This window comes from Colletes latitarsis, chromosome 2 (assembly GCF_051014445.1).
Source record: "Colletes latitarsis isolate SP2378_abdomen chromosome 2, iyColLati1, whole genome shotgun sequence".
Taxonomy (NCBI): Eukaryota; Metazoa; Arthropoda; class Insecta; order Hymenoptera; family Colletidae; genus Colletes; species Colletes latitarsis.
Window position 1 is genome coordinate 11,050,159 of NC_135135.1, and position 13,484 is coordinate 11,063,642.

Consider the following 13,484-nt stretch of genomic DNA (forward strand, 5'->3'; position numbering starts at 1 on the left):
GGTATTAGAATGGAACCGGTGCAGGGCGAAACAATTTCGAGAGACATTTCCAACATACCGTGCCGGCACGGAGTCGGTCAGCGCGTAGCGTCAATTCATTTCTGTTAATAACCAGAAATATTATAAATGTTTAATCTCCGAGCAGACAAACGATCTCGACGGAAAGCGAGGAGGTGAAGGCCGACGAGGAATTCTGCTTAAAATGCAGCGGAGCCACCGCAGAAACGGACGAGAACGCGGCCATGTTCCCCCACATCCAGGATCTCTGCCCGGCCGACAGGAAGAGGATAGCCCAGCTGGTTAAGCAGTTGATTAAGTAAAATCCCTTAACGCGCGTTTTGTATAACGATGACGTAACGTTGTCGATGGAAACATTGCGTACTGACCAGTGGTGCACAAAGTTTAATTTCCGAGTGACCAAACCGAGCCTTCCATCGAGTTTATCTTAAATTCATTTTCAATTAAATAAACAATATATAATCCAGTTTTATCGCACGCCGGTCGTACAATCAATAGGAACTGCGGAAACTTCTTTGAGTGCATAGAGTCGAAGTAGATTTCAAAATAAACATAAAAGACAGCATAAATAATAATATATATTGATATATTCATAGGATAGAGGATGTAAAGCCCTTTAAAACGAGTGTTTGTTTAAGTCAATCGGGTGGTTAGTTCCGAAGATATGAGGTTTCGAAGCGTTTGTTTACTTTTCGGTAAGGTCGTTGACCGCACGTGTTCGTAGTAAATAGGTCACTCGGACACGATTGTTACGACACACGTGCGAGAGAGAGAGAAAGAGATTCGACACGTAAGACGGAGATAGAGATAATCGAATTAAAAAAATTACTCCTTTCATTTAAATTACGATATCTCCAAAACGAAAAGACGAAAGCTTTACCGTTTCTAACAGTGGCACAGTTATGAAGAAAAAAGTAGTATCTTGGAAACTAGACGCGTCTAAAGTTTTAATAATTTTAAGGGTGTCTTTTACAGTAAACCGCCAAAAAATTTGATTTTTTTCTACATTCTTTTAAAGAATATAGTCTTAGAAATATGTGTGCAAAAGCATATCACTAAACTCCTAAAATTAACGAAGTTATACGTATTGTTGGGTACAAGCTTCTTTTTGAAAAAATGCCAAAAAGAACATAAAAAGACGCGTTTTACAGCAGAAGACCCCCTTAATAGGCATTACTACCAATAAGTCAGAGTTCCCCTCTGTAAAACGGGAAGAAAGATAGTGAAATTTAAAAAATGACTCCTTCGTTTAAATTATAATATCTCCACAAGAAAAAGTCGAATCGACATAAACGAAAAACCATTTTAAAGGAAAGGCCCTGACACTTTTAACAGTGGTTCAATTACAGAGAAAACAATAATAGTTTCGGAACTGCAAGTGTGTAAAGTTTAACTCTTTTTAATATGCGTTAATAGACTTTTGTAAGACGGAAAATGGAATTTTTAAAATTACACCTTTCTTTAGACAACCATATCTGCAAAACAGAACCGACGTAAAACAAAAACCATTTTAAGTGGTACAACTACAGGTGTACGTTTCCCAAACATGTCGTTTTATAGGGGAATAAAGATCACTAAGAAGTTTCTCTAAGAAGCAAAAATAGATTCCAACGAATAATAAAACTATTATTTTGTTTTGGTAGTCATAGTGGACATATTTAATTATCATTTGCAGCGTTTTAAGAAAAGCACGATTAAAGTTATCAAAACTGTTGTTTCTATGGAAATGTTGAAAACTTATACCTTTAATGAGCCTTTTGGGCATTATAATACTCTTAACTTTTATTAACAACGACAAGTTCTCTTATCGTGTAACTACTGTAGCCTTTTTTGTAACTTTCGTACTTTCACAATGGAAATACCTGCCTTGTCCATATTTCTAGCAGCGTCAGCTGCATTGGGACTAATAATTATACTCATCGCGTCCATAGTCTACACTAGATTGCTGAAGTCTTAGATAAAACTCGGTACAGTTTTCATCGTGCTATATAAAAGTTTATGAATGATCTTCAAAGAAGCTCGCAATTTTCGAATGAAGTATCCAAAAATTTTGTTACAACTTCCAATAACTTTCGTTATTATTTCGATGAAACCTGCCTAAGCAACGCTCGAAAAAATCAACGTTATTTTCATTTTCATAGACTAACTTCTTTTATACGTCAGTCGTCAGAGATTTGAAAAATGTAACAAACAGACATTGTATGGTTCAGATGTGAATTTCTCGTACTTCATTTTGTAGAAATGAAATCAGAGACTCTATGTTCGTACGCTATTGGTTGTTTTTTAAGTCAAAAACACTGGGACTTTCTGCATACAGTTATTTTTTACTACTAGTTCACGAAGAACACTAAACTCGAGACTCTGAGGCGTCTTTCATATTCTTTAAAATACGAGTTCACTTTCTAGTTAATAATCCACTCTTTATAATATCCTCGTGGTGAAGCTGATTCCTTCAGCGATAAAAATCCTTTTATCCTGCTAAGTGCCCTGCAGCATGTTAATATTCGACGTACGCACTTAATATTAAGTAAGAATATTATCTGTTTAAATACAAACATTGACGTTGGACCGACCATTCGTTATTTTTAATCTATGGATTTATATTGGCTTTTTTAAATTCTCGAAACTTCGAAATTTCGTTTAAATTTAATCAAATTTCTTTCTTTATTTGTTATTCATGAATAAAATTTGCCCATCTCCGAGTGCAAGTAATTGCAACGAAGGATAAAAAATCAGATAGATACAAAACAGATTTTATTTATATGGGCGTGGTTAGATCAAATCATGGCTAGCTCGTTGAAATTAAACAGCAACGCGACAACAGTACCGCGTAACATAACACGATGACAATGCAAACAAAGCACTATGTGTTTTGTTTACAATTCGCGACGCTATTCTGTTCAACAATACGTGAGAATTGTGCAGTTCGTGATTATTGTGTGGAACATAGTCATTGTTCAGTTCATTTGTCAAGAGACACGTCACGTATTTGTATGCAAAGCACTTACATTAGTTAAGTCGGAGTCAAATTATCGAACCGCGGTAATGGCTGACATAGTTTAACTTCTAAGTGGAATCAATCGATTGCTCGACCTCCAATTACATAAAAAAAGTGCCCACGTTTGTTCTACGCGTTCTATGAGCGAAGATATTTTAATTAAAAATCCGAAAGGGCCGGAAAAATACGTTAAAACAACCAAATCTCGTAATACACATTTCATATATTAATCCTTTATAGTTCAAATTACGTTTGACTTTTTCTAGACAATTATACAATATGACCATTGGTAGACATTGATAATAAGATAAAAATAAACACAAGATAAGTAAAATAAACACAAATTTCCAATTGTTCCCATCTTAGTGCAAGATAGTGTTAAATAGTTTTTGTATATTGATTGTTCGTAGACCATACTACTGCTGTAAAACCATAGTTGATACATATTGGCAATAAAATTAAATCAAACTTCAATGACGTAGATAATGGACATGTCACTTCTTAATAGTTTAAAAATGTGTTTCATTTAGTTTGAATCCATACATTTAGCTCTATATTTCAAAAGTATCCACAATTTTTTTTGTACAAAAATATTCAAAATTATAGGAGCTACAATGAATCCAGTGAAAATATTAAAAAGAAGAAGTGTGTATGGTTGCTATGATATCTCTTTTAGTCGATTAATTGGCACTGAATTTAAAGGGAATCTTCAACACATGTATCTTTCTAATACAAACTGAAATTTTCAAAATCTAATGTATTTTACTATTTTTCTAACTAGCTGAAAGAAGACGAAAAACTGATTATTCAATTTTAAGGTGCTACGAAATTTTTAATTTTCAATATTATTGCTCGGTTAAATAAAATTGAAACAATGATGAGAAATATGGATTATACATTACAAATGATAATAATGTATAATATTATTTCAACTTCGTGCAATTGGTATCAGATTTACTCTTTCGCTTCTCGGAATAATTAATAATTTCTATTTACTATAATACATATGTATATATACATGTATATTGTAAATTTTTGAAGAACGTCACAAATATTAGGAATACTACAAATTAGCAAGTGTGTCATTGAATGCTTCTATTTGTCGTGCTATCGTTTGAGAAACTTTCAAGAATATTCTTAAACAGATAAAACTGGTAGTCAACGTGTTAATTCATCAGACGTATTCGGTAGATAGGAGAATATTCTCTATACGTGAAAATTTATCTTCGGTATAAGTTTGGTAATTCTGGCAGCAGCTATTAAAAGTTGAACCGCGTAATTTGTGTCTGTCGGCGTTGGCAAACTCTGCCAACCCTAGGGAACGATTTCATCGGCCGCTTTTGTCAAAGTATTAAGTTGTAACGTATGAAATGTCAGTTCCTTTCGCTCGAAATATTCCACACACACTCCCACTTTTTACCAGTATACGTGATCGCTTCATTAGTAAACGTATTATTCATTCATTCGTCGTTCAAATATTCTTCCAACGTTACGATATTTATATCATTTGCATGAAATGTTGGGTCTCTGGATTCGATAAACCGAGAAAACACGTGTTCTATTATTTCTTGATTTGGATATTTTTCTACTGAAAATTTATTTTTTTAAAACAGAATTTTTTACTTAAACTCAATGCTCATAATTATAGGCTTATTTTAGATTTAGAATGTTTGTGTTAATTTTACTCACAATAGTCAGATGATTCGCTAGTAAAATCGATGCACTGTTAATTCGACTCTTCCTAAGAGTTTCTTTTCTGAAGAGTTCATCTTGACATTGACAATTTTCTTTTTGGGAAAAAATTTATTTGAATCAGATATTCAATATCATTATAAAAGACTCATTAAAATACTGTTTTTTTTTACGCCAAGGTGGTCAAACCTCTTAACGCGTTAAACACGGAACTCATTTTGTTTTACTTTAAGGAATTTCCTTTCTTTAATATACGTGCTTTTTGTTATAAATTATTTAATGAAATTGCACTCAAAATACAGTTGCATTCTCATTGTCGCATGTAACAGTTTTTCTTTCAATTTTGGCACTTTGCTACTTCCTATAAGAACTCTTCAATTATTAAACAAACCGTCTTCTTTAAAATTTACTAATTGGTGCACGAACTAAAAGCACATACGAATTTTGCCACAAGATCGAATCATTTTTCGTAGAATTTTCATCGAATTATTTCAAACGATACAAAATTCCATTATGCATTTCAGTTATTCAGCCACATATTTAAGTAAAAATTTAACAGTAATTCTAATCGGATCCTGTTTTCTCTCCGTTGTGAAAAATTTTACTAACAGATATCAGGGATCACCAAACTGTCACAATTGATTTTGAAAACGATTCGAATGGTTTATTAGCATCCAGCCATTGAATAAATCTCCATCGATTAACGGAGACATTTTCCATCGCTCGTTATTAATCAATACACAAGCTGTTGATTAGAATAATGCTAAAGCAATATTGCACGCTTCTCATTGTCAATTTATTTGATTCTCGTTCATCTCAGGGAGGATCCACGAACTTCTTAACTTTGCCAATTTTGTTGAAACACCTAGGAATTGTATGATACTTGTGCCCAGATGTCCTAGCGAGTTCCCTGCGAGATTGCCGTAGATCTGTGTTAATTAAGATCCTCGAATCATCATTCTCCATCCTCTTAGTAGTACCTCTTCATTTTCGAAACTTATGTTATCAAACACAGACATAAAAAACGTTCATTTACGTTCATTTACATTTCTAAACTCGTAATAACTTGAATATCGTGTTATTAGGTTGATGCATACGAAATAAAAATAATTTCTATCTACTTGAATGCGCTTTTGCCAAAAATTAACAACAGCGTGAGTACCACTTCTTTTTAAATCTGAATTTTTAAACTCGATGAAGAATTTTTACGATCCCCCTGTTCTCTTCTTAATTGAAAACATTTTTCCCCTTTAAGGAGATATCTAAATGTTTAAAAAAAATGATAGTTTAAAGCATTCAACATAGTTTAAATCATATAACAGAATATATATTTTCAATTTCTTGTATATTCGTTGTATGTTTTCAACAGTAGGTAAAACGGATTTATATCGATTATATCGATTACGTGATCAATTGCAAACGTTGTTAACGCCTAACTCTGAAGCAAACTATCTGTTTCTTGGTGCAGAGCAGTTACATAACGCGAAACGTTTGAGTTTCATGCGTTGCAACCTAATATCGGACGAAATAATTCTTCGACGATCGGAATATCAGCATTAAGCACGGGGGCTCGATTTCGATTAAGATAATAGCGTCGCGATTGCATATAGGCACGCTTGTTCCCGTCGAATATCGCGTTTGGAATTATGGAAATGAAAGTTGGTGCACAGACAAGAATCTCAAACGACCCATTCGCGTTACGATTTTTCGCGAAGAATGATACGAGAAGTCGCAACGCAGACATATCGACCTTTTTACGACCTACTTGTGGATGTAGCGTCGCGTAACAAATTGTATAAAAAGACGACACGCTTTACGATTTTCGTTTAGATAGCTCTATCGTGGAAAATCGAGAAATCAAACGAATTTTATTATATGTATGTACATTATCGTCCATAAGCCTCCGAATATTTTGCTGGTCCATCTTAAAAAATACGAATTAAGATAGGAATATAATTTTCTGAAGCAATCTTGTTATTTTCCTTTTTGACGTTTCGTCATTTTAAATTACTACTTTATATAGAGGGTGTTCGGCCACCCCTGGGAAAAATTTTAATGGGAGATTCTAGAGGCTAAAATAAGACGAAAATCAAGAATACCAATTTGTTGATGGAGGCTTCGTTAAAAAGTTATTAACAATTAAATTAAAAAATTTCAAATCGTTTTGGAAAAATTAGTTTCGGTTGCGGAGGTCAATTACAATCATTTTTGGTGAATAGACATACCCCCGAAATCCTACCCTCCTTCGAGAAAAAAATTCGAGTAGGTGGTGAAATTTCTCGGCGAAAAAAAAATTTTTCAAATCGTTCTAAAAAAATTATTTCCGATTGCAAGGGTCGATTATAATCATTCTTTATGAATATACATACCCCGAAAATCCTACCCAGCTTGGAGAAAAAAATTCGAGATGGTGTGAAATTTTTCAACAAAATTAAAAAATTTTAAATCGTTCTAAAAAAATTATTTTTGTTTGCAGGCACCAGTTATAATAATTTTTGGTCAATAGACATACCCTCGAAATCCTAACCATTTTCGAGAAAAAAATTCCTTACCAAAAATATAATTTCTGGCCAGATATGTCTGCCCGAATTTTCATGCGAATCTTTAAAACATCATAACTTTTGAACGGATTGGACGATTTTAATGTTTAAAAAAGCAAACTACGCGTATTTTGGTGGAGAATATGTATAAATCGCAAAAATATTTGAAAAGTTGGTCCTTGAACCCGCAAAATGAGAAAAACCCCATAAAAATGGTCCAATTTTCAAACAGTCATAACTCCTATAATTGTGAATATATTTCAATGAAACTTTTTTCTAAAGTAGAGCTCATGGGTACCTACAAAAAAGTATTAGACAACTTTTCTGTAGGGTGTCAAACAAAATTACTAAAAATGAAAAAGGAATTTTTAAGAAAAATCGACAGGGGGGTGGTGCTTAAATTTTTCGATGAAAAAAAAAATTTTTAATTAATTCTAAAAAAATTATTTTCGGTTGCGGGGGTCAATTTCAATCATTTTTGGTGAAGAGACATACCCCCAAAATCCTACCCACTTTCGAGAAAAAAATTCGAGTAAGTGCTGAAAGTCTTGGGTGAAAAAAAAGACTTTCGAATCGTGTTGGAAAAATTATTTTTAGTTTCAGGGGTCAATTGCAAGCATTTTTGGTCAACAGACATACCCCCGAAATCCTACTCAGTTTCGAAAAAAAAAATTCAATACGGGCGGAACTTTAAACGTTAATAACTTTTTAAGAAAGCCTCAATCAACAAATTGGTATTCTTGATTTTCGTCTTATTTTGGCCTCTAAAATCTTCCATTAAAATTTTTCCCAGGGGTGGCCGAACACCCTGTATAAATTTTATAATGCACATAAGAAATCAAAATGAATATGCAATGAGTAAAATTGTACAAGGAAGTAAATTTTGAAGATTAACTTTAAAAGTGGAAAATCTTTCAGAGATATAGTAAAAAAAAGCAATTATAGTTTTTGAACGAAATTGATAGAATTATAAAAAGAAAAATTTTTATTATTTGTTAACATTTTGGTAAAATGACATATAACATGATTTGCATTATTATTTATAGTTTGCTTCGCTTCACAGGGATCGTGAATTTTTATTTCACATTCGTTTAGACACCAGGGACTTATCGTACGTGCAATGTATGATGAAAATATTGACACAGCATGATTTTTATAGCTGGATGAAGAACCTTTATGCAAATACATATTTTTGTAGGAAAGAGATAAAGAAATTGGATCGAGATAAAGTTTGTTTTGACGTTGGAAAGTTTCAAAAACATATATTTTATTTTGCATACTGCATATTATTTGCATACTGTGCGCATATTTCTTGCACATTTGCGTGCTAATAGCTTCTTTGAGTCTTTCTACATCATTTGTACGTACATGTAGCATGACTGTGATCGATTCACGTATGATTGTACACATAAATATAAAGTGCACATTTGCACATACATATGTGGTATTAAATGATTGTTGCGTGACACCATACGAAGGTTCATGAGATCTCGTTCGTTTCATTATCCTGAGATATGTAAACAGTCACCCATAATTTGAAAAATGGTACTACAATTGCATTCTAACATTGCTGATAGAAAGTTCATAAAAACGAATCCATGAAATTAATTATTTATATCACTGAGGATTTAAAAAAAAAAGTGATTGCTTTTATGGAGAAAAATCAGAACTAAATGTGAATATGTTCTACAGAAAATGTAGAATTTTAATTAAATAAAATTGAAACACGATACTGGCACAAATTTGAATATACCCTAATCTAATAAAAAGTAATTCTAAGAAGTAGGAAACTAATTATAAATATAAATAGACATATTAACATTTTTCTAAATGTTCAATAATACTCAATGAATATAGAAATCGCTTGGAGCAACTAAAATTCAAATAATGAATTTGTTTTGGCCAATAGTGGACTCCAGAAGTTTGGCAAGATATTTTATTTAGTGACTAATCAAAATCTAATTTGTTCAGATTTTCTTTTACGTTCTACAGAAACTAAATGCAATTTGCAAGTTGACCATTCTGTACACAAGTGAGAATTGTTATAAACTAATCGCAGAATCCCTAGCACGAGACTCAGAAGGATTATAGCGATTAGATTTTAATCTATCGACTGTTACATAAACTACCCTAGGGAGTACCAAAGAACTAAAGCCTCCTGAGTTCATATTAATATTGATAATGTACCATACTCTTGAAATTAAATTGTGTATAAATCGAAACTCTTCTACATCTCATCCTTATATAGATTTTCAAAGTCCGTAAATACAATATTATAGTTATTCTCTGTATATTAAATCATCTCATAAGTTCATGCAGCATTTGTAGAATTTAAAGTAATATTTCAAGTACACTGGGGTACAAATTTTTCCTAAATTCAAGGAAAAGAATAAGAACCTATGGAATACAAAAAGAAACAAGTACAATAGTATTTTCATTTATAAATTGATATTTTTATGATTCACTGTAATGTCTCTCTCTCGTCTACCCACACAATAGACCCCGTGAAAAATATATGTGTTCTACACTTTGTAGGAAAGCATTTTCTCGACTTCACAATAATCCACGATATTCAATTTGGTTTAGAGCTTCTTTTCTTTACGATAAAAAATTTGTTCTTTCCTTCTTCCTTCCCTTTTCTTGTACTACTATCTACTATCAACGTTTTCACAAATTACATTCTTAGTTTAGCAATATATTATAGCTTTTTTAACGTTTCGAATTGGTTTTACTTGTGACAAAATTAAAGGAAATAGTCAAACTTGATACAAAATTATGTTATAATTTAAAAAACATACCCAGACGAGTCTCCGGCTTTCAGATGCACGAAAGAAATGCACGACGCGAAATCCGAACTGGTGGTCAACGAATCCGAGAAAGATGCCATGAGGAGCCAATACCAAAAATCGCTGGATCGTCGGGAAACAGAAAAAAAACAATTAGAGTTTAAAGTAACGTTATCATATCAATACAATATCGTTTATGATAACAAAATTTTGATCGGTACGGTAACGATAAACATAATATGGCTAAACAAGTTACGTAGTTTGCTCTGTATTTAATTGTTAATAAACGTATCAACGTCGAAACCATGAATTGAATCAGTCGTATATTATTAATCTGACCCAGACAAATCGATTTGTGTGTCGTTGCGGTTCTGCGTACGCGAGATTTACGACCTCCATATATTTATATTGCAATATCGACTGTGTGCTACGTTTTTTCAAGGATTATTCGTTAAAAATAGTACATTACTTTTAATCATATTCAGTACAATTTTTATACAGGGTGTTAGGCCACCCCTGGGAAAAATTTGAATGGAAGATTCTAGGAGCCAAAATAAGACGAAAATCAAGAATACCAATTTGTTGATTGAGTCTTCGTTAAAAAGCTATTAACGTTTAAAGTTCCGCTTGTAGAACGGCAATCTGTGAACAGATACGTGCACGTGATAGTGGTTCTCATTCAGCATGAGAAACTCTACTTGCTGACGTATCGACAGTCTTACAGTTTCGTGAATGAGAACCACTATCACGCGTACGCAGCTGTTCGCAGATTGCCGTTCTAGAGGCGGGACTTTAAACGTTAATAACTTTTTAACGAAGCCTCTTTTCTGAAACTACGTTACAGAAAATCCATTGTTATCTATTTTATGTTGCATTCAATATCTTTATTTATATCTTTGTAACAAAGTATTTGTAACCAACCTTCGTATAATACCTTCTTTTTATTACTTTTCACGCGACTTCGTCTCGCATTACATGCGTTAAAATCGTGCGAAAGTAATGTAGAGGGATTTTACGAGTCCAATTATTCTGTCTAACATCCCAAATCGCGTTTCTATCAGCTAACTGAAGCCCGAGCCGAGACGAGCGAGCTGAAAACTCGAATTTCGCGAATCCTGGAGCTATTGACGCGACAGGTCGCCGCTCAAGAAAAACAATTTCTCGAGCTTACGGAGATAGTCAGGGATTTGGTGCGCGAAAAGTCGCGGCTGCAGAACGCTCTTGAACAAAAGCAGATGGAGTCTGACACATTACAGTCCAAATTTCAAAGAACAAAGGAGCTACTAGAGGCGGAGAGACTGCAACGTTGTGAGAATATCGCGGAGAAGGTTCATCGAACCTGCCAGACTGGAGAAACTGAGATAACAACGTAAGGAAATTTACAATTCTTCTAGGTGGAGAAATGAACAATTTTTATCTCAATTTTTGCGTTGCTAGTTTTACAATATGAGGTTCCTTAAAGATTCAGATTGTGGCCTCTTGCGTTGAAGCTTTGTGAAATTACTGTCGCCACACTTATCGACCTTGAAATGATACAGTGATTACAGTTTTGTACATCCCGTTTTATACCATACAACTTCTGGTCTAAACATTTTTTTACATAACAGTTCGTAAATAATCGAAAATGAACGCATTAGATGACTCTGCCTGTACAATAGATATGCAATAACAAATCAAAGCTTTCTAAATGTAGCAATTTCGTTCGAGAAGAATTTGCAGATATGTTACACAGTGTTCGCATCAAACTATCGAAGACTTTTAGTATTTGTGACTGTTTTTTATAAACGTTTTGTGTTTCAGTTTCAATAAGAGGTGTGTTCAAGAAGAGATCGATAAAGAATCCGTCTCGTGTCGTCCACACAATGCACGGATCAAGAGTAAACACGATCTGGAGGAGTCTTCTACCGATGGAACGTTATTAAGAGAACTGTTCTTCAGGAAACCGAGCGTCGAAGAAAGTGGAACCTTGGACATCATCCCAGTTCTATCGGAACCGTGTCTACAAATGAAACCTTCCAACTCCGTTTTCTTCGTTTAACAATTTACAAGCATTATACAAAGTGTCCTAGACTCTAAGTGCCAAATTTTGTCAACATATTCTTTGCATTTAAGTAAGAAGAAAATGTTATGTCGGAATATACTTAAGAATATACCAATAATATTTGCACTTGATCTATCTTCATTTAAGCTGGTAAATATTTACTGTCTGAAGTTACCAAAAGTGATATGATATTGTTAATAATTATTTAGGATTGATTAACATCGCTCAAACTCATAACATTATAAAATTCAACAACTTAGTAATAATAATAGCAAATATTAAACTCATTATATTTGATGAACTTAAGAGTAAATACAGCTTAAATAGTATTACCACAGACGAGGTATACGAATAGACCTTTCACCTAATGGACTTTCATGGCCCAATCTGACTGCCATACCGACCTGAAAATTCGGAGGTTTTAGCTGATTTTAGCTGACCGCCATCCTCCTCTCGTGAATGGCGGTCAGTTGACAAACTATTCACTGAATTAGTATCGATGGGCTGACAGCTGTAGGGTGCGCATAAATACATGTGAGTTGACTATGCTGGGATTGAAATTCATTTCTAAATCTGTTGGTAATGTTACAAATAGCACGAAAATGATAATGGGGTTTCGAGGCCCCATAAAAATGAGTCGAAAAAATACATTGGGTGAAAGATCTACTCGTATACCTCGTCTCTGACAATACTCTAGAATCTTTGATGAATCAATGAGAATGAAAACTAAACTAACGAAGAAGCTCTATATTCATGATGACCTATGCAAGGCGGATCGCAGCCAATTTGCTAATATTATTTACTTTTTAATTAATAATTGCATTACCCAGCTAAGAGTGATACGATTATTAATTAAACAGTAATAATATTACCTAGGTCTCACCACATGGAGGTTGCTGCGAGTGGAGACCCGAAGAGAGATGAATGGAATCAAAGTTCCATCGATCTCCCTTTTACATTCTTACAAGCTAGATTATTAAACTAAAGAGGTAGAAGGAAGCAGTGTTCCTTCGATTTTCTAGTTTAGTTGTACCAAGTAATTATTTCGTTTAAAAAGGGATGAAGGTAAATCGAGGGACACGCGACGCGACGCGATGCTGAACCGTGCAGCGGATTCGAGGATCGACCCTACTGTCCTTTCTAACTCGATCTCTATAGGAAAACGGATTTAGTAACTAATTCTTAAACCCCCAAACATTAAAAGGGATAAAAAAGAGAAATTTTCCCCCTTAAGCAGTATAATTTTCTCTAGTATCTTAAAGAACAGTTTTAAATTCGCAGCCATTAGCTCGGTGTCACCCACGAAGAATAACTTTTCTATCGTGGGTGACACCGATTACCAGGTCTCACCACGTGGAGGTTGCTGCGAGTGGAGACCCGAAGAGAGATGGATGGAATCCAAGTTCCAT